The sequence below is a fragment of the Tupaia chinensis genome, unplaced genomic scaffold (genome assembly GCF_000334495.1).
Source record: "Tupaia chinensis unplaced genomic scaffold, TupChi_1.0 Scaffold000429_1, whole genome shotgun sequence".
Taxonomy (NCBI): Eukaryota; Metazoa; Chordata; class Mammalia; order Scandentia; family Tupaiidae; genus Tupaia; species Tupaia belangeri.
This window is the reverse complement of record NW_006159934.1, coordinates 4,284,171-4,308,128: the sequence shown is the minus strand read 5'-3', so window position 1 is coordinate 4,308,128 and position 23,958 is coordinate 4,284,171.

Below are 23,958 nucleotides of genomic sequence, written 5' to 3'. Positions count from 1 at the left end.
ACCACTGGCCTCATTTCTCCCATTTTCTTCTAAATGGAAATGCGGACACAGTGGACTCAGCCTCCCCTTTATTCATAAGCAGCTACAATCTGCCTTCTACCCTGGGGACAGAAGATAAGTAGAAGGGTATACTTAGTGCTAGGCCACCAACCTATACCAGCACCCCAACAGATAAAAGGAGCTGACCAAGAGACAGGAATGGGCTGGCTTATGTGTGCTTTAGTTAGAGCCTGCTGAAGTGAGAATACATCATCATCGTCTTTTTAAAATAAAGAATGTTTTTCTTACTAAAGTTAGTTCTCTTCTCAACCTGCCTCCACTTTGATGTCCTGAGGGTCCCAATTTAGATGGCTACCTAGTTAGTAAACCACAAGCATTTTGAGAGCAAGCAACATTTGAAAACTGCGATAGAAAATTAAATTATTTGCTCTCTTTCTATTCCCTCCTCCCTCTGTTGTATCATTAGAGACTTTTAACAGCAAATATGAGAATCAAATGACCCCCACAATTCAATTTTTATTAGTATTTTAATTAATGAAGTCCCGATGTATTTGATGCAATTACCATGTGATACTCCTAGTCAGTTAAACAAATGTACACCGAACTAACTACAGTATAAAATAAAATTAGACAAAGAGTCTAAGATACAGATAGATAAAAAAGCATTTCATTTGGATCTCAAAAACTGAGCAAAATCTCAACATTCTAGATAAAATTCAAAAGAGAAAAAGCAGCTAAGAGTAAAGAAACCTGACTGAAAGACATAAAAGGGAAATGACTCTGGCATGGATGAGATGTAATTAGGAGATGAGACCAAAATGGTTAGGCTAGGGTGGTTCTTAAATGGCAAGCAGAGGAGTACTAACTTTATCACAAAAGCAATAGGGAGTCATTGAATGTTTTCAAGCTTAACAGTGATGATTAAAACTGTGTTTAAGAAGTTAACTTGACCAGAGCTATAAAAGATGACAAAGGAGAGTGCAATGAGAGTCAAGAAGACAGGTGAGACAACTCTTGAAACAGAATTTGACCATAGGCCTCTTTAGAACGCGCAGCTTGAAGATAAGGACCTTTTCAACAGCCTTCTATCAATCATGCAAAGCACTAATTGCTTGGATACCATTTGCTGAAATAATAATTAGACATGTGTCCAAGGAGATTTGTGCAAGAATGTACACAGAAGCATTGTTTTCATAAACAAACAAACAAACAAACAAAAAACTGAAAATAATGTAACTGCTCAGAAACAGGATAAATGATGGCACAGGCTTAAAGCAGAATACTATACAGCAGTGAAAGTGCAAAAAACAGCAACTGAATTAACCTCAAAGACATAATAAATAAACTATTTCTTAACAAATAAAACATATTTCAAAATAAACTATTTCAACTAGGTTATAAAAATACATAAATAATAAGATGCAATTTTTTCAAAATATAAATATACCATATATTACTTGTTGATTTACACATGAGGAAAATATATAAAGTTATAGACTAAACACCAAATTCAGAATTGTGGGGGACCAGCAGTTAGCGCCCTATAGCAAAAACCTCTTCAAAAAAAAAAAAAGAATTGTGGTTATTACCCTTAAGTTTTGTGTGCAGACCATGGATTAGAATTATAATGGGGGCTTCAAAGCTACTAGAAATGCTGTATTTTTCAAACTTGGTGGTGGGTATATGAATGTTCATTAAATTATTTTTCCCATCTTCATCTAATAATACATTTTAAAATATGAACATAATGGGGGACTGGCCACATTTAAGTAAATAGAGAAGATAGTAATTACTTAGGTAGAATGAGAAAAAGCAGGGAGAAACGGGAGAAGTCAGACCAGGAGCTATCTCAGACCTGGACAATGACAGGCTTGTGCAGTGAAGAGATGGCAGAATGCAGGCTGCAGTTCACCCACCTGGTCCAGACTGGGCATGGAGAAGAGAAGCCAAAGGATAAAGAGAGAACTGCACATAAGAAGGGATCAAGGTACTGGCATAAAAGCAAAGGAAAGGGCAGAAGGGAGTTACTAAGAGGGCCAGGCAGACCATGGCCATAATTAAAAACAAATGAAAGAAGTCTGGATGGAAGACTTCCTTTGCAGGAATACAGAAACGACATCTATCATTAACCTCTAGGACCAAACCAAGTACATGTGAATATATGTGTGTTTTATTTTAAGAAAATTCCAACATTAACCATCAAAATTCACTTCCCCACCTTCTCTTCTGAGAGAATGAATTTTGTACTACATTCATTCTTTTTAAAATGATAAAGTATTTTCAAGATTGAACTGGGACAGGACAGTTTGGGAAGTAAATCAAAGCAGAATAAGAACACATGTCGACCTCTCATATTTTTCTTTCTTACAAAAATGCAATAGGATAACTTTTTTTTTTTAACCTGAAGTTTATTAGGCTGGTATTTATTTTGGTTTCCCTAGAGGGTAAATTATGCCTTAGAAAAGACCTGTGGCTGAAAGACTTTCACAATAAACTATTTCTATGCTTACCACATGGACCAGGAGGAGCAAAGAAAGTCTCCTTTGTGCAGCATTTTGCAAAGATGACTCCTACTCTTTTCTGTTAACAGCATCCTTTTTATTCTGGCATTTGAGTTCCTCTGTCCACCACCCAAGCCTCAGAGTTGCAGCCCATGGGAATTATAGAAAACGTTTATGCTGAGCATCCCAGCTAGATCTGAAAGAGTCTTAGAGGAGGAGATAAAATGCCCTGAAATAATCTTCTTGCATGCCAAAGAATTAATCCCAGAATTTGCAAAGAAGGTTATACCAAGCCTTGTAGCAAGCTAGGAAGGGATGTTCTCAGGATCCTATAATTCCCTCTGGACCACATTTTTTTTTTTTTATTATTAAGCTTAATGATCAAGTTTTACAAGAAAAAGCCCCTGTTCTGCTAAATTTCTGTCTCTCACTTCCATTTCTGGGGAAATACAACTTCCCAAATTGGGTATGCATGCCTCATTCACTACGCTTCACCAGAGGTGTGAAAATGCATGCTAGAGATTTGCAGAAAGTATCTTCCAAATCAACATGTGATAAAAATAATCCACATAGACTCAGGAAAGCAGACATGGTTTTGAGAGTTTCTCCCATTTGCCAAGTTAGCAGGTGACACCATTGGCAGTGCTCAGGAAAGCTATGAGGTGCAGGTGTTAAAAATACAGGGAAAGAAAAGCACAACTTAGCATCTCTGGGAAATCACAGCTGTTCCTGAAGAACCTCCCTTTGCCCCATGGGTAACCAAAATTCATTCTTCAGGGCCTGAGTAATTAACCACTAAAATCAAGGAGGAATAGATTTACATGTATTTGATATGTCTATGAGAATGTGAAGTACACGCAGACACACAAACTCATGCTTTTTCTCCACTTGTCCAAACTTGGCTGGGCATAACCGACCATTAGCCACCCACCCAGGTTTTAGTTCCAATTCTCTCAGAGCCATAAAATGCCACAGGGAAATGAAAAGCTGGTTTGATGGGCTTGCATTCCAAATGACTCTGGTGAAGGCTGGGGTGTCCAGCTGAGCCAAAGGTGGGGCCAAGGTAAACAGAGGAGAAGACTAGCCAGAAAAGTGAGACGGTGGGGAGGCCGAGGCCATAAAAACACAGTCATAAACAACATGCAGACTTGGACTTCTCCATGAGTCACAGTGGGCTTAGGTGCTGCCCCATTATGCCAAGGCATTCCAAAAGTCATCCAGAAGATTATCATACAACAATGGAGATTCACTGAGACTTTGAAGGACCTACTAACAGTCCATTCTATGTCTGTAGTAATATATGGCTATGTGAAAACTGGCTATTCTTACTGTAACAGGAGAAAAACACAACTTTCTACTAGAACCCCATTATATTAGAAGAGGAATTTCTAGATGATGTCAGTGATGACAAAAGAAGCCAAGAGAATCAACTTTCTGTTTTGAGAGGTTTAAAGATCAATTCCACTCAAAAAAGATAGATTTATTTTTAATTGGTATCCAAGTGATGCTGGCATTCATTTCTCTTAAAATGAAGTGGTGTGGGTGGATAAGGCAGTGTACTTCCATGTGGCAACCACAGTTTGAGTCTCAGGGCTGTTGGCTTAAAATCCATGCAGGCACATATGCATGCATGCCTGAAATCTCAAGAGAAGACTGAAGAAGGGAATGCAGTGCAGCTATCCCCTTGTGGGGTGATTTCTCACTTTCCCTCTCTTTGTCTCCCTCCAGTGAGTGCATGTACCCTGTGGCAAAAACCTTAAAAAAAAAAAAGCAAGAAAGAAAAGAAAAGAAAAGAAAAGAAAAGAAAAGAAAAGAAAAGAAAAGAAAAGAAAAGAAATGTTGCCAGGACACAGGAAAAGTAGCTATTGATACCACAGGGAATAATCACATGTGAAGGGGTTGAAGGACATAATTTTAGGAGTACAAAACTCAAAGGAAAATTACTTTTCAAAAAATGACAATGAAAATAAGAATGAAGTTAATTGTGGAAGGTGAACTACTCAACGACAAACTACGAACAGGAAGAAGAGCTAATGTGTATTAAACATGACTTGAAGAAACTCTGACAACAGAGAAAAATGAGATCATTCCTCTTTATTGTGGCATTGATCACAAATTGCTAAGACATGGAACCAACCCAAATGTCCATGAAAAGATAAATGGATTGAAACAGTATGGCACTTATACTCTGTGGAATACTACTCATCCATAAAAAAACAAGATAGAAAGTGGATGTTTCACAATTTGTTCTGATGTTCCAATGGAGAACAAATATATTTAAATCAAAAAGGGTGGTACACAGGAAGCTCAGATCTCATACACTGTAAAAGCGACTTTTCTTGGAGAAAATGTTCCTTTCTTTTATGATATCTTCTGGCCAGACCTGAATTTGGTTGTTAGGTTTACATCTCCACTCTATCACTTTTCATTAGCTTCATAATCTTGGCTATAAAAGCTTCACCTTTTCTGACACTTGACTTCCTCATTTGTAAAATGTGAATAATGAAATTTACCTGGTAGAATTGTTTTCAAGCCAAATGAGGTAACAGAAACAAAAGTGTAAACAAACACCACAGAAGACCCATAGCAAAAATAAGTAAATTTGGATCCCCTTCTTCTACAACCACCACACATATTTACCTTTGAGGTGATGGTTATAAGCACAGGTACATTCAAATTCTGGATCAGCCAATTACCAGCTATATGGCCAAGACAGGTTTCTTAATCTGTCTAAATCTTAGTTTCTTCTTGGGAAAAAGGAACATCATAGTACCTCCTTGAAAGAGCAGTTGTGAAAAACAATAAAAATTTAACCCGAAATATGCTTTAAACAGTGCCTAGCACATAGTCAAACCTTAAAAACTGCTAGCTGAGATCAGAATTATAATAATTTATAAAAGCTAAAAACTTGGCCACCACAGTGGTGCATTGGTAATGCAATGCTCCATGATACTGAACTATTGGGTTGTTGGGAAAGTCATGATGTATTTTTCCTATTTTTCTCTTTTTTTTCCAACTTTATGGCTTTTTAATTTATTAATTTATTTTATAATTCAATCACTATACATCGCACTATGACTTGTAAATTTACCCAACATAAATATACTTCATACCAGTCCAGTTGAATATACCATACATGCTATCATCAACAGATAATCATCCATTTCTGTATCCCATAAATGTCCCGCCTCTCTATTTTTCTCCTTAATTCCCTTTCTCTCACTTTCCCTCTTCTCCCGCCCTCTTCCCACGCTGTCTCCAGTATCCATAACCATCTTCCATATTTCTATGTACACTAATTTTCAGTTTCTGCCATAGAGTGCAGATAGTCAGTATATATTTAGTGGAGACATACATTGTCTTTCATACCCTGGCTTGTTTCACTCAGCAGAAAATCTTCCATATTAGTCCACTTTCTATCAAATGCCAGGTCTTGTTTTTTTATGGCTGAATAGTATTCCACAGAGTATATGTGCCATACTTTTCAATCCATTTATTTGTTCATGGACATCTGGGCTGGTTCCATGTTTTAGCAATTGTGAACAATGCCACAATAAGCATAGATGTGCAAGCACTTTTCTGTTTTCCTATCATTTGGGTAGATATCCAGGAGTGGAGCTGTTGGATCATATGGTAGCTCTATTTGTAGATCTTTGAGGAATCTCCATATTGTTCTCCACTGTGGCTGGACTAATTTACATTTCCTCCAACCTGTAGGAGAGTTCCCTTTTCACAACAGCCTTGCCAGCACTTATTTTTTGTTTTTCTAATTTTAGCCTTTCTGACTGGGGTTTGGTGGTATCTCACTGTAGTTTCGATTAGCATCTCCATTATGAAGAATGTTGAGCATTTTTTTAATATGCTTTTCAGCTGTTCATGTCTTCCTTAGAAAGTTGTTTGCACAGCTCCTTTACTAATCTTTTAACTGAGTTGAATCTTGTTTTTTTTTTTTTTTGTCCGGGTAAGCCGCTTGAGTTCCCTGTGTATTCCCTTACCTTAGGTGTAACTTACAAAAATATTCTCCCATTCCAAGAGTTGTTGATTAACACTAATTAACATGTTTTGTTTTGTTTTTCCATGCAAAAACTTCTTTTTAAAGAGATTTTTGCTATAGGGTACATGCGCTCACTGAAGAGACAGAGAAAGACAGAGAGATGAAAAGTGAAAAATCACCCCCAAAAGGGGATGGTCAAACCACAGTCTCTTCTCCTCCATTTTCTTCTTGGGGTTTTGGGTATACACGCACATGGGCCTGGCATGAGTTTCATGACACCAGGTCTGGGACCTGAACCTCAGTCAGCTATGTGGGAGTCCAGCGATGTAACCAGTATGCCATCTGCTGGTCTCTGTGCAGAGACTTCTTAATCTGAAGTAATCCCTCTTGTCTATTTTTGGGATTATTGACTAAGCTTTGTGGGTCTTATGTAAGAAGTTTTTGCCTACTCCTGTGTCTCCCAGAGTTTCCCCAGTGTTTTTCCAGCAGTAGTTTTATAATTTGAGGTTTTAGATTTAAATCTTTGATCCACTTTGAGTTGATTTTTTTAATGGTGAGAGATAAGGGTCCAGATTTATCTTTCTACAGGTGGATACAAAGTTTTTCCAGCACCATTTGCTAAAGAGGTTTTCTTTTTACCACTAGATTGACTGGTGCCCTTCATCGAAGATCAGTTGTTCTATGTTTTGGAATTTATTTCTGAGGTCTCTATTCTGTTCTATTGGTCCATATGTCTGTTTTTGTGCCAATATAATGCTGTTTTGATTATCAAAGCTTTGTAATTTATTTTGGGGTCAGAGAGTGAGATGCCTCCTATATTACTCTTCTTATTCTTCCATGCAAAAAATTTGCCATGACATTCCCAACAAGGTTCTGGGTTAATATTCTGAGGTCTACCTGCATACACACTCAAGTAGTGTGCCTGTGATCCTGGCTAGCTAACGTGGGGGCGACTGATGCATGAGGGCCCTGCTGGGAGGAGTGCTTTCTCTCATCTGTCTCTCTGACTCTCATTATCTCTATCTCTCCCCACTACCTCTATTTCATGGGCAAAATAAATAAAAACTTACTGACAGAGGGAATGAATCCTTTTAAATTTCAAAAAACTAGAGGCAAAGTACAGGGTTTAATCAAATTAGGTCATCTAGACTAGTTATGTCTTCTGCAAAGATGTCAATGTAATGATGATATTTTGTACTGGTTACACAAAATGATGCTGATCATTTTTCTAAGTGTGGCTAATGTACTTTTCATTTCCTTTTCATGAATAAAGTGGTAAAACAATGAGAATACAATTGATATAAAAAATTTACTAGCCGAGCCACAGTGTTAGAGTCACATGGGAGGCCCAGGTTCAATTTCTTGTTCAACCTAATGGCCTTGAACTTTGGCATGCACCCATAATCCCAAGGAAGAGGATTATGAGCTTCAGGCTGGCTGCAGCAACATACTGAGACCCTGAAGAAGAAAGAATCAGGTCTGGTGGTACATTCCTATAGTCCCAACTGAGAAGCTGGAGGAGGAGGATTGCAACATGGCATGGCTATGTCTTTAAAAAGAAAGAATAAGAGAAAGATATTTACTTATTACTGGAACTGGATGGTAGTACAGCAGTAAAACATGATGTTCTGAGAGGCTTATCCATGTAGGAAGGGATCTGGAGAGGCTGATCCACATGGAAAGGGCTAGAGATCTCCCTAAATATACCAAGCACATGTCTGCTCATGGTCTGGGGCTGTCTGAGGTTGAGGCTGGACTGCAGTGTCAAAACCATGCTAGAGGTACACCACTCTCTTTTTCGTCTCTCTTACTCATGGAGGAAGTTAAAAAACAAACAAGGCAAAGCAACTTCCAAGATATGGCATGAGAACAGAGCAACTACTACCTAACTTCTCCTAAGAGATTCATTTTAAATCTGCTTCTTGGTTCAGGAAGAAATGCACTCTAGTATCATGCCCCCAAGGCCATGCAAGAGAATCCATCATCAGAGAAAAATTCAATTATATTTGCTAGATCATGTTCTCTAAGTAGAAAAATACAATGACTACATAACAGAAAAGATTTTCAAGAACAAGCATACTGGAACAAATAAATTTTTCAGAATGATACAAATTTAAATTAACCACAGTTCATTCCAGTTAATATTTTGCTGCATTATCTTCTTAACCAAGAAGACTTAAGTATTATAAAATAGTATGTATAAGCAAAGTGGGTTAATTATTCTTGAAGTTCAAATCCTATAATAACACTTTATTCACACAAACATTACTAAGAAAAACAGTAATAGTAGTTTGGACAGGCAAAATAACTGCCATTTTTACATAAGAAACCAAACACCAAAAAAGCTGAGCAATTTCTCTAAAGCAAAGAGCGCTTGAGTTAAGTATCAAAGACGAGAAGACTTAAGGGGCCAGACACTGGCACAGTGGTAAAATTCATTGCTCTGTGTGGTTGACCCACACAGGAAAACTCCAAGTTTGATTTTAGATACTTCCCCTAAGTATGCTGAGCACATAAGTGCTCATGATGCAGGGCTGGCTGAGTGCTTCATGAACTGAATATCAAGACCCTATTGGGAATGTGTTCTCTGTCTCTTTCTCTCTCTCCTTGTCTCTCTGCCTCACTTGCTCATAGGAGAAATATATTAATAAACTTTTAAAAAATGCAGGTGAGGCAGGTGGGCAGTGTGGTGGTTAAGGTGCTGGACTCCCACATGGCCAACCGTGGTTTGAGTCCTATACCTGGCAGCTTACTTTCTCACTCTCCCTTGTCTTTCTCTCTCTCTCTGGTCAAACTGAACAATAATAATAATAAATAAAATTAAGTATATAGTTCTTTTTTAAAGAGAGATTTTTGCTATAGGCCATGTGTGCTCATTGGAGAGACAGAGAGACAGAAAACAAGAAATCACTCCCCAGTGGGGATGGCCACACCACCATCCCCTCTCTTCTATACTCCTCTCAGTATTTTAGGCACATACTCACATGCGCCACTGGGTCAAAGACTTGAACCGTGGTTGTTTATATAGGAGTCCAGTGACATAACCATTATGCCATCTGCTACTCTCAAATAAATAATTCTAAAACAAACAAACAAACAAACAAACAAAAAACAAGTAGAGCTGAAGTATCCTATCTCTAGTCCAGAGAGTATACAGTGAGACTTTAAAGCTATGGCTCAATAATTTTCAGGTAACTGTTTAGATAATTTCTTATAATACTATTATTATTACTTGACAACATCTATAGCTTTCTTATTTGTGCTAGGAATTACTATGCTTAAAATATTTCATCTTTCATTGGGAACTAATAAAACACAATCTTATTCTAGCCAGTAATTCTAATGAATCCTCATTATGGGGATAAGACCATCTGCAAAAGCCATCAGTCCACGGGATTCTTTACTCCTGCTCCATAGTACACAGAATCCAGAAAAGTTCAAACAGTTGAATATTGGAATCTGAGTACCTTCCAGGTTATCAGTTTCTTCATGAGTCAGTCAATCGTACTACATCTTAATGAAAATACTAGAAAAAAGCTTGTTGAAATTAATAATGAATGACATGCAAAAAGAAGTACATGGTTTTGTTTTATAAATATCCCAGGTGATATTTCTGTGTTCTAATTGATGTCAAGAAGAATTCCATCAAATGCCAAGAATGGACCATTGCACAGAATGGAATACAACACTTTCACTCAACAGTCTTAAACAGAAAGTCCCCAAATGCCCAAAAATAAATGATCACACATTTTAAGAAAAAGTCAGTAAAAAACTGAAACTCCACAGAATATCAGAATATCCCAGCACCCTGGCTAGATAAGTCAGTGAATTCTTTGATCACATGATCACACTACACACGGGGAGGAGGGGACAGTGAGGGTGTGATAGATATACTATGAAGCAAAACAGATATTCTTCCTTACTCCAACATCCCTTTTCTCTATTTCTTTCAGGATCCTTGGAGGTTTGGAGAAAATCTCATGGATCATGATAAATTTTATAGGCCAAACCCAATGAACTGAGAGCCATCAATTCTCATTTATTAATCAACTATAATCATGATGTTTTATAATTATCATAATAATAATAACAGCAATGCAATTTGCTTTCAGTAATTTTGGCAGGCAATAACACTGTCTAATAAGAATACAGCCAAGCAAATAGTTTCTGGTATTGGGAGATATTAAAATAGGCAAAAATGCACAGGGGATAAAGGCATTAGATATACATATTTTAAACTTATTAAAAATTGAAAAAAATACAAAGGTGAGATTAATGTTACAGAATCAATCTGCATCTCTAGAAATGAAGGGTTTAGGTTATATGAAATATCTCTTGCTCTCAAGAATGTACTACAGCTAGCAGGAAGACTTCTGCCTAGAATTTGAATGAGTAATGGGCTGAGAAGCATCAGATGAAATTGAAGAAGGAAAATAAAATTTCCTATAGAAGAACATTCTTTAATTATGGAGAAGGTTGTCTGAGATTACTTCACAGAGACCTTGCAAATCCTTTCGCTTTATACCTGGTAAAATGAGAACTACCTGGCGAGCCATTTTTCCTGCCTTTCTCTCTCAGGTCGACCATAGACACAAAAGGACTGAGAAGAGAGAAGCAGCAGCGCCACAGAGGCATCCACTTAACGCAGGGGAGCAGAGACAGAGGCCAGGGATCCATCATCACTCCTTGGTGATGGAAGCATTTGAGGCTTCCAATCCTGTTAACTTTGTTGCTAGCTGGACCGAGGGTTAAGAAAGGCAAATGAAAGTGGGGGAACTTGGTAGGGGGGAAAATGGGTTTCCATCACAAAGCAACAGCAACCCAGAGAAACTTAGGGCAGATGGAGAAAGTCTGCAGCCACCTGAACCCTGAAATACAAAAAGAAATGTACTCCTCTGTCTTAAAAATCTCTGACCAAGAAAAAAAGGGGTGAAAAAACTACCAAAAAAAAAAAAAAACTTGTTTATAATAAAGACTACATTCTGTAGCAATTTCCTAGATTCCTGGGGTTAGAAATCTAGATTGCCAATGGATAAGTGAGCCTTAAAATCACATCCCTGCTGACAAAAATTCATTTCTTATAACCGTCTCCATTTACCGGAATGCTGAATCTTTCCCATGGGGAAGGAACAAATGAAAATGTTATTTCTCTGCTCATGAACTCATACCTTTCTGTCTGCTTTTCACTGTTGGCAATTTCATTCTCCTCCAAATTTGACTAAAGCCCGTGACCTGAGGGAAATAATGTCTATATAATAATCTTCTGAAACTCTAATTCTGAGTCATGTTTTTTTGGATGTTGCCTCGCAGTTTATGAAAATTGCACTGAGCTATGAAATGTAAGTGATGTGATGTCTCTGCCTAACATAATCATTTTGCTGGTGAACATGTTGCAAATACTAATGAAAAGGAGGCTCCCACAAAAGCCATGAAGCTGGTTAATGGCAACAATCAGGCAGCAGTGGCCCCCATCCTCAGGGCTGTTCCTCATATTCCTCTCAGAATAGAACTGCAAAGGATAAAAGACAGGTGGGCAACGCATAGGGAGGAAAGGATTCACTTCTGTTAAGACACCTCCCTTATTCCCGCTTGCCGGAAATCTCTGACTAATCCATGCCTAGGAGTTGGGACAATACTACACAATCTGACAGTCTGGAAACAATGCTGCATTGGCTTTCCACTTTAAAGAAAACATAAGTTTTGATAGATGCTCAGTTACCTGTTTTAACTCAATTTACCCATACAGAGCCTTTCTCTGTGAGATAGGCACATATAAGTAGAGTAGACCCCACAAGGCTGAAATTTCCATCTACTGTTCAGTGAATTTACCAAAACCAAAAAGGACAGAGGAATATTATTTAACTTTCCTCCCCAGCCATTTCAGTCTATTCAATGTGCAAGTGAGGGAATTAAATAAAGAAGGGTTATAAAATAATTGTCCCTAGTAAATCTGATCTTAAACAAAGAGCCTGGACCTTTTAATACAAATGTCTATGATCTTCGATGCCTATTCACTTACCCTACCACCAAAAAAGAAATGGAAAAGGGTATAAAAATTTGAAAGTTGTATTTAGCCATCCAACTAGCTTTTGAGAGACTGCAGATAAAAGTTTCGTTTTGTTTTGTTTAAATAGAAAGCTCTTTTATTTGAAAGTCCCTCCCCTCTCCTGTCTGCCAGCAAATGAGGGTTTTTATATTTTCCAAGTTTTGGCAAATATTACTGCAATTGTATTAGGATCTTGAGGTAATATAGTGAATGATGCAATGCTAGAAAATTAAGCAGCAAATAAAGTTTTGTTAAGTAACCCACGTACGTATATATAGTATCACTACCTAGGATTTATCAACCCTAATTTAGCCAGAAATGCTAAGAGGAAATAATTACCAAGGATATAATCAAAAGCAAAAATTATATCCTTTAACACTTACTGTGAAGAGATTTTTATATACTGCATTGATAGATATTTAAATGAACACTAGCTATGGTAAATTACTTCTGGTTCTCACTGAATATATTTCATGAAATCTCTGCATTCAATAGCTATATGGCACTCTTAATTTTAAAATATTAAAATCATAGCATTAAAGTGATGATTGTAAAGTCTTTCCAAGGCTAAGAAAATGAATAGGACTTTGGGTGGTAGTATGGTGGTAGTATAACATTTTAAGAAGGACTAATAATCATTTGTCATATGCTCAGTAGCAGTACTCCAAAAATTCTGAAGTATTCTCTCCAGGAATATTCTTAAATAAATAAACAAATGCCTTGGCCCAGTCAGTAGCACAGCTGGTAGTATACTGAACTGCATTGTTGGAAGCTACATACTGAAAGGTTTGAATGCCCTGCAGAATGCCCAAGATTCTGGAGCACTAGAGGAAAGGGGATTTTAGTATGAAGAGATCTTACTGAAGGGATTTCCTCTTTTTTTATTTCTCTTTTTTCTCTCCCCTTCATGCACACACATTACTATGGATATATATTTAATTTTTTTGGAGAGGTTTTAGCTACAGGGCGCGTACACTCACCAGAAAGACAGAGACAGACAGAAAGCAAGAAATCAGCTCCTGTGGAGAGATAGTGATGCCGCAATCCCTTCTCTTCCATTCTCCACTTGGATCTTGGGCACACACGCACGTGAGCCTGGCATGAGTTTAAGCCACTGGGTCTGGGACTTGAACTGCGGTTGACTACATGGGAGTACAGTGACATAGCCATTGCACCAGCTGCTGGTCCCTATTATGGATTTTTTTTAAAAAGTCTTATTTAAAAAATGTTTATAAACAAGCTGACCACGTATGCTCTATGCAACAAATCATGAAATTAAATCCTAAGCTTGGGCTCCATAGTTTTATATTCATCTCAGGTAACTAACATAAGTCTGTCAAGGACATCTAAGAACATGTGTAATAATTAAAATCTTGGGCCGACTCCATGGACTGGTGGTTGAGGTAGCCAGATTCCACATGGCTGACCATGGGATTCCAGTCCCAAACCTGGCAGCTTGAGAAGCACATGGGGTTCATATGTGTGCACACCCAAAAGGAGAAAGAGATGAAAGACGGGATTTCTGTGTGACCTTTCCCCATGTAGGGTGCCTTCTCCTCTCCCACTCTGTGTCTCTCCCTGGAGAGTGCATATAGTCTCTGGCACCCCTCTACCTCAAAATAAAATATTTTTCTAGGGTTACTGAAATCTCTATCAATTTAGTAGGTCTTCAAACTACCAAAAAAAAAAAATAGACAAGAAACAAACAAAAAACCTATTACAGAATACCTTGTAATAATGGTTTAACTCAGTAAGAATGAAATTATAATTAAATATTTAGGGTAAAAACATCATGGCCATGATTATGGGCTCAAAATACATATTTCCAGGAGGACAAAAAAAAAAAAAAGGAAAAGAACTCATCCCACAAAGTATTTTATATTGTTCATTATTAAATCATACATGTCACATAAAGCCTCATAGAAGTTTCTATAAACTAAAACTTTCCAAGATTCTGATTTAAATACATATTAAGAAACTTACTGCTATTTTTAAACATGTTGTTCTTCCAAAATATATGACAATTTTTCTTTTCTTTCTTTCTTCTTTCTTTCTCCTTCCTTCCTTCCTTTCTAATTTGCTTAGAGGGTATATGAGCTCTCCAGAAAGAAAGAGAAGGGAAGTTTGTGAGAAGGCAATCTCCTGGCCAAACACAATCTTTTCTATTTCTCCTTTTGGAATTTTGGACATGCATACACAAACTGCAAGTGTGTTTTTCAAGCTGCCAGGTTTGCAACTTGAATTGGGCAGTTGGCCATGTGGGATCCAGCTCCCTTAAACACCATGCCACCAGTTGGCCCCTGCTTCTTTAAAAGCAAAGCTTAACTTTCCAATTTGTGTTTTCCTTGATTATTACCAGGTTGCACTTCTTTATGTAACCATGTTATAATGCCTCTTACTCAGGAAACTAAAAATACTAGAGCTGTTTGGAAACCACCATGAGAAAAGGCCTCTTGCTCAGAGAGCATGAGGTAAAAGTTTGTTGACAGACTGATGGGTCACAGATCTCAAGGGCCACCATTCACACTATAAAACTGATCAGCTCAATCATAAAACATTCAACAGTCCAGCACTACTCTACTGAAAAGCTAACACTAGATTCATGGAAATTCTGTAATTTTCTTAATATAGCAGAAGATTCCAACTGTATTTTTTCAGCTTGATTCAATGTTAAGCTCAGAGTATTTAGAAATCACATTTCCAAGGCCACCCAGTGGCATGGTGGTTGAGGCAGCTGGATCACACATGGCTGACTACATGATTCAAGTCCCAGACCCAGTGGCTTGAGGAACATTCCAACTATGTAAAATCTCAAGAGAAGAATGGAGGGGACGGGCTTGCTTGGAGCATGCTAGTTCCCCTGAGGCATGCTTTATCACTAACCCTCCCCCTCCCTTCCTGTCTCTCTCCAATAAGCACACATGCCCTCTAGCAAATTAAAAAACAGAGAAATCACAGTATCTAAACAAGTCATGTGACTGAGTATGCCCTTAAGCCAAATACTTAAGCTACATTAAAAATATGTATACATATGTATATATATACATAAATTATATTGTATACTATTCTAGATCACAAGTCAATTTCATCATCACTTATTATATATGTATGTGTAGTATAAGGTAAATACCTCTCTTAGAGCCTAGAAATAAGAGGCATTTAGACAATAATATCAAATTAGATTTTTTATTTCTTCTTGGTCCATAGGTTATATGAAATATGTTTTTTAATTTCCAAATTTTGGGGGACATTCCGGGTATCTTTCTGTTACTAAGTTCTATTCTAAGTGTTTGTGGTCAATGAACATAATTTTCATCATTTCAGTGTTTATGTTATTGAAATTCATTTTATAGCTCAAAATATATGACTTGTGAATCCATGAATATATGACTCAATTGATGAATATTCACTCCATAAGCCCTTGGGAAAAAAAAAACAAAAACCTGTATTCTGTTGTTGGGGAGACTACTGTGTCAACTGAGTAGTGTTATTAAAGTCTTCTGATTCCTGACTAATTTGTATACACTCTTCAATAAAAGCATTGAGACACCCAACCATATTGATGGATTTGTCTATTTTTTTTGAAGTTCTCTCAGTTTTTGCTTATGTATTCTGAGGCTCTGTTATTAGGTACTTAGACTTTTTTCTTGATACAGTCTTGCTTTCTTGATAAACTGACTCCTTTATCACTATGTGGTGTGTGATATTATACTTTTTCCTTGATTATGCTGCTTGCTCTGAAGTCTACTTTGTGTGATATTAATACACATACTTCAGTTTTCTTTTTGAATAGAGCTTGTATGATATATTGTTTTCCATCCTTTAGTTTAGTTTCTTAAATTTGTTATAGGGTGTGTGTGTGTTCACCAGAGGGACAAAATGAGAAAGACAGAAAGTGGTAAAGTATCCCCTAGGAGGGACAGTCACCCCATAATCCCTCTGCTCTCAAGATTTTTGGCATACATGCACACATGTATGGTGTTTTTTTCAACCCACTGGGTCAAGAACTCAAACCATGCAGTTAGCCATGTGGGATCTGGCTGTCTTAACCACTAAGTCACAGACTGGTTCCATCATTTACTTTTAATATAGTTATATCTTTTTATTTAACATGTTATGTCTTTTTATTGGAGATAACACATAAATAGATTTTGCTTTCTATCCAATTTTATAATCTCTGCTTTTCCATTAACCATTTATATGTACTGCAATTTTTGCTAAAAATGGGTATATACGCACCATCATAGTTCTTAAAAAATTTACAATCTGGCAGTCTTTTTGTTGCGGTCATTGTTGTTCCTGTTTAAATTTGCCTTTCACATTAGTTGTGCATTTTTATTATTCCATTCTATTTCTTCTATTGATTTGTTAACTATATTTTACATCACAATATACATTTTTAAATTATCATAGTCTCTTTGAAATTTTATTATACCATTTCACATATAGTATAGACACTTTTCAATAGCATACCCAGTTCCATTATCTCCTCATCCTTTGTGCTACTGATGCCAAAATTTTACTTTAACATTTGTTACAAACCTGACAATATGGTTATTTTTGCTTTAAACCAGGACCAGATAGTAAATAATTTAGGCTTCCTAGCCTATTGTATATTTCATTTTTTAAAGTTTATTTACAACCCTTAAAAAATCAAAAAAGCATTCTTAGTTCATGGAAATTTTGTCAATTCTTAACTTTAGTCTCTTTTAAAAGATTAAAAGAGAAACATTTTTTTAATTATCCACACTTTTCACTTTGGTGTACTTTGTTTCTTTGTATAGAACCAAATGTTCTACAGAATGGCATATTCCTAGTGCCTAAGAGTTTCCTTTAACATTTCTTGTAGGAATAGACTGCTAGCAATGAATTCTCTTGGTGTGTGTTCTTCTGACAAAGCCTTAATGCTAATTTCCTTTTTATTTTTCTTTTTAAATGATAGAAAACATGTGCATGAGACACACACACACACACACACACAGACACACACACTGACAGACCTCTCCATACTGCAATCCCCTTTCCCTCCAGCTCCTTAGGGTCCTGGGTGCCCATGCACTTACCAGCATGTTTTCAGGTCAACCCAGGGATCCAAACTTACAGTTGGCCTAATGGCTTCCAGTCTTATAGGATACTTATGTTTTTGCTGCACCACAGTGGCTGGGCCTGCCTTCCTTTACAAAAGATATTTTTAGTAGATACAGAATTTTAGGTTGAAGATATTTGTTTCTTTTTGGTTCTTTAAAGGTATTACTCCATTGTCTTCTGGCTTACATAATTCTAGACATAAAGTCGGCTGAACATTTTAGTTAAGTACTTCTCGATGTAATGCATTTTGTTTCTCCAGTTTCAGAATTTCCTCTTTATATTTGTCTTTTAGCAGTTTGACTTTAATGTGTATAACTGTGTTTTACTTTGTATTTATCTTTACTAGGTCTTTGGTTGTCTCCCATTTTGGGAAATTTTGGCCATTCTTTCTTTAATGTTTCTTCTGCCCTATTTTTCTCTCTTCAAATACATTAGACTGATCATCTTCCACAGCAATGTTTCTGCGGAATTTGTGTGTGTGTGTGTGTGTGTGTGTGTGTGTGTGCCTGTGGTGTGTGTATAGGACGACAGGGAACAGAAAAGGAGGGAAGGAGAGAGGAGGACAAGAAGAGAGGGCTCTTGGAAGAAAGACAGAGAGAGAGACAGGTCTTTTTATAGGGTCTCGTCCTTATGATCCTTGGCCCCAGCATCCAGTTAGCTAGGATTAGTTACCTAACCTGTTTAGGTTGGTTCAAAATTAGCAGACAAACATCCCATGAGGCTCCATCTCCAAGCAATGGTACTTTTCTATTTGCACAAGTGAAGTTGAGTTCTTTGTTGTTATTTTTAGGATGGAATCTCAGCATGTTACAATCCTTCTGCCTCAACCTCCCAACTAGTATTACAGGCATGCATCACCACAGCTTGCTCTTTTTTAGTCAGGGTCTTACTATGTTTCCCAGGTCAACACTGAGCTCGAGATCCTCCTTCTTCAAACTCTCTGAGTTACTGGAATTACAGATGCAAGCCACCATGTTCAGCCTTTAGGTCAGACTATGACTGACACCCAGGCTTCCCATGTGGTCCCTGCAGACAGAGCACAACATCATAGCAACACATGCCACCATGGCTGGGCTAAGCAATGCTTTCTTTAAAATTTCCACTCTTTTGTTCCACTTCAGTTCGAAAGATTTCTATTAGTCTATCCTAAAATTAACTGATTCTTTATAGTCATGATAAAGCACAGGAAAAAAGTTATATGACATTGTGTTTCTCCTTTACAGCATTCCTATTTGCCTCTTAAGCATTCCATCTCTGCACTGAAATTCTCCAGATTTTGCAAATTGTCCACCTTTTCTATTAGACTTTTTTTAAAAAAAATTTGTTCAACGGCATATATGGTTGCTGAAAAGAGAGAGAAAACAAGAGAAAGAAGGAAAGAAAGCACCCTTCACAGGGCATGGTCACACCACAATCCCTTTTCTTCCATCTCTACCTATATTCGGGACTTTGGGCAAACACACATATGTGCCAGTGTGCTTCTCAAGCCATTAGTGTGAGGACTCAAACCACCAAGCCAATCATGTGGGATCCAGTCACCTTAACCACCAGGCCATGGTCTGGCTCTCCATTAGGCTTTTTTTTGTTTTGTGTGTGTGTGTGTGTATGTGTGTGTGTGTGTGTGTTGTTATAAGGCATGTAAGCAAGCCTCCAGGGGGAGGGGTAAGAGAAAACCCCTCAGGGGCAGTGAACACACAGCAATCCCTTCTCTTCTAGTCTCCCCTTAGTATTTTGGGCACGCGCATGCACACACATGCCCAGTGTGATTTTCAAGCAAGCCTCCAGGTCTAGAACTTGAACCGTGAAGCCAGTCATGTGGGATCCAGTGCTTTAACCTCCACACTACTGTTGGTCCTCCACTAGATCTTTAAGTGTAGTGTTTATAATTATTTCAAAGTATCTAAAGTTTGTATATCTAGTTTTTTGGCTATTTTATCTCTTGACAATAGTCATTTTTATCTTTAATGCTTGTGACATATTATATTTTATCCAAGCCCAGACTTTGAATGTAAAAGAAACTCATAAATATATTTCTGCCTGGAAATGGTTAAGTACTTCCTGCAGGCTGTTAGCATTGGACAACTGAATGACTGTAATCAGTATTTGAATAGTTGGAGCTTTTTTATATTTTTTTTGCTGTAATTATGTTTCAGTGCACCACAGGCTAAAAAATGGTTATCTGATAAACTGCTGTGACCTATTCCTTTGTGAGATTCCAGAAGAGTCAAAGTAGAGGCCAACTAAGAGTCTAGTCATGAAAAAAAAAATGAAAAAGAAACAACCCATCAAGGAACACTCCACACACACCTGACAAGCATTCGTCAATACTATCAAGGTCATCAAAATGAAAAGAAGTCTGAGAAACTATCACAGTCTACAGGGAGCATAATGACTAAACACATAATATGATATCCTAATATGGATAGGCTCCTAGAACACAGAAAGGATACTAAGTAAAAACTAAGAAAAATGTGTATAAAGCATGATCATTAGTTAATATTATAATGATATTGACTCTCTAGTTATGACAACTTTAGTCATGAAAAAAAAAAATGAAAAAGAAACAACCCATCAAGGAACACTCCACACACACCTGACAAGCATTCGTCAATACTATCAAGGTCATCAAAATGAAAAGAAGTCTGAGAAACTATCACAGTCTACAGGGAGCATAATGACTAAACACATAATATGATATCCTAATATGGATAGGCTCCTAGAACACAGAAAGGATACTAAGTAAAAACTAAGAAAAATGTGTATAAAGCATGATCATTAGTTAATATTATAATGATATTGACTCTCTAGTTATGACAACTTTATCATAGTAATGTAAGATATTAAAAGGAAAAACTACATGGAATATATATACATATATGTATATATATATATGTGTAGTATCAAGGAGTTTTTTGTTTGTCTGTTTGTTTGTTTTTTAATATTCATGGTACAACTAAACTTACAGCAGAATCTGCACACAAGCACTGCAGGATGCAGGATATGTGGGTCTCTTCCCAGGCTCTTGCCACTCCTCTACCAATACATTGCTATTGTTTCCTCTTTTTTTTTTTTTTTTTTTTTTTGCTATAGGGCACGTGCGCTCGCCAGACAGAAAGCAAGAAATCACCCCCTCGGGGGCATGACCACGCTGCAATCCCTTCTCCTCCATTCTCCTCTCAGGATCTTGGGCATGTATACACACGTGCCCAGCATGAGTTTTAAGCCACTGGGTCCGGGACGCGAACCGCAGTCGACTACATGGGAGTCCAGTGACATAGCCATTACATAACTGCTGGTCTCAGCTATTGTTTCTTTTTTTATAGCTCAAGGCTGCTGGGGAAAGAGGAGTTCCTCAGTTACACTGCTCCAATCTCAGTCTTAGTCTGGCCCTATACATGTAAGAATAAGATTTTCTTGGCATTTCTGTCTCTCTTTGAATGGTGGGCAATCTCTGCTTCCTATTCCATTCAAGGTAAAGAGCTCAATAAGTTTTCTTGCTTTCCTCACATCCCTTCTATGGGAAGCCAAATTCTGCCTTATATTAGTGGAATATCTAGGGCATGAGGAAGTTTCCTGTTTCTCTGTCATAGGCAACAGCCTCTGCTTTGTATCACTGCAGAATCCTAGGCACAATGATCTCTCTCAATGGTGGATGGCTTCTGTCCATTTCATTTCAGAGCTAGGGAAAGCTCATACACATTTTCTAATAGCAGCTGATCTTTGCTTACAACTAGAAGAGCAGGCAGGTTTTCTTACGCTCTCCGAGAGTCATATGGCTTTTGTTCTATATCTGAGAAGTGTGTGAGGAGCAGATATGACAGAGTAAAATCTAAATGTTGAATTCCTGATTCATTAGCCTTTATGAAAGATATCTAAAGATCCCCTGCTCTCCCTGGTTTTGAGTCTAACGCTGAAAATGAATGTGCCTCACAACAATCTGGAACACCCTATTTACTTAGTTTGTATGTGCTAGACTTCACTCCTATTACATCTCTGGGTTCTAGAACATCTTTTCCTGACTATGTTAATGTATAAACTATGCTGATCAATTCCAGCCTCAGGTAACTTATCTAGATAAATTCTGTAGCTGGCAGCTAGAGCAGATAGCTCTTTATTGATCCTCTCCCTAACTCTATCTTTTTAAAACAATGCAGTCTGACTGTCATGATAAAAGCAGAGTAGTCTGTCTGTCTCTCTGCCTCTGTCTCTGTCTCTCTTTTGAGTTGCCAGAGGAGGTATGTGCTTGCCAGACAGAGACGCAGTAAAAGAGAGAGGGAGGGAGAAACACTCCATGATAGTGCTTGGTCACATTGGTATCCCTTCTCTCTATTTTTCTATCCTGTTGGGATTTGGGGCATGTACAAATGTGCCCAGTGTATTTATTAAGCCATGGGGAACAGAATTTGAACTGTGGTCGACCACGTGGGATCTAACTCTCTTAACCACTAGGCTACAGGAAAGGTCCCAGAATCTCTAAAAAAAAAAAAAAAAAAAAAAGACACACAGACTCCTACCCCAGCCTTCTCTCTAGCCAGTGCAACATTTTTGTGATAATTAGAAACCAAGTAAACATAGCAGTTATCAATGTAGTTTAATTCAATGCTATAAATTATTTATTAACTTCCAAACTACTCATCTTTCTATTGAAACATATGTATAGACGACTATTTGAGAAGAGGCTCACCAAACAATAATATTGGTTATTTCTGTGAAAACAGTAGATTTAAACTTATGTGCTACATTTATTTGTGCCTTTTCCACCATATAAATACTTTACAATGACATATGTTTTTATAAAAATGAATGTTATTTCCTTTAATAATACAATTCAGGGGCAGGCAGGTGGTGTGGTGATCAAAGCACTGGATTCCCATGAGGCTGACCATGATCGAGTCCCGAGAAACTCATGTTGGGCAAGTGTGCGTGCGTATCCAAAATCCCAAGAAGAGAATGGAGGAGAAGGAATTCTGGCATGACCATCCCCCCAAGGGGGATATTTCTTGCTTTCTACCTCTCTGACTCTCTGTCTCTCAGGCAAGTACATGTGCCCTATAGTAAAAAATATATATATATTTCAAAAATATTAATAATAATAATACAATTCAAAGACAGTAATCATGCTGAGAGTTACTTGATTTTGATTTATAAGAATAATCTTAGATGTTTGAGAAAATTCAAGGGTTAATAGAGAGGAAGACTCTCCAAAAACAAACAAAAAAAACAATCTGATAGCACAAGAACTAAGAAAGAAGAACAACAGAATTTTTAATTTCATAATCAGGAGCACAAACTAAAGATTCTCCTTTATTTCTTAAACCTTCTCCAAAAAAGATCAAGAATAGCAAAGTATATATTGCAGATTTTTTTAACTAAACATATTCATCTCAAAATAATTATTCTTAATTTTATGTCTGATCTTGGGATAACTGAAATTGACCTCATCAGAGATTGCTATTCCTCCATTCAAAAGCCAAGAAATGAACAATCATTCTCTTGGTAATCCTATGAGAAGGTGTGTCAGCAACTATTTGTAAGGTAATGCATTGAAGAGGACCCCTTTGATAATTCCAGCAGTATTTTTCTTTGACAGGCAATACTGCTCCTGTAAACGCCTTCAGAAAATTTTGTAAAAAATTACACCACGAGGCCACTGGATGTCACTGCAGGTTTATAGAGCGTTACCCACTGGGGCTTAAACTGGGCTATAAATAAAGGGACTCTTAAAGAACTCCAAAGAGGTTGGGAAGTAAGTTGTCAGGCTCTGAAGATTTATAGATATAACACTTATGCATTGGTGATATGAAACATGCCAATGACAAGACCTTCTTTCTGAGAATTCTTGACCTAAACAGCTTGATGAAAAGGTAAGAGAACAAGTAAGCTATGACTAACAGAGTTCTAACAGACAAGTACAAGTATAAAAGGAACTAAGTCTAATCCTGTGAATCAAAGAAACTAATTTTATGAATATACAAAAAACTCAATTAAGGATGAACCAAGACCATCTGAAGAAATTTGTAAAACAAGAGAACATCACATTTAGAGGCCAGTTTTGCATATTTAATATATAATAAAGGTTGCACCTATTATCATGTAAGTCTTAGCATTTTCTATGAAAAATTTAAGTGAGAAAAATGGGGGAAAAGATTCATTAAACAAGCACAGTAAATTAAATAGAAAATGTCAGATATCCCCAGTCAGATTGCCTGTTTCTTTTAGAGCATCACTCTATCCCCAAAGAAGTTATTATAGAAAGACTCAAAAAGAGGACTTTGTCTTCAAGGGAAAAAAAAAAGAGAGAGAGAGAGAGAAAGAGAGAGAGAGAGAGA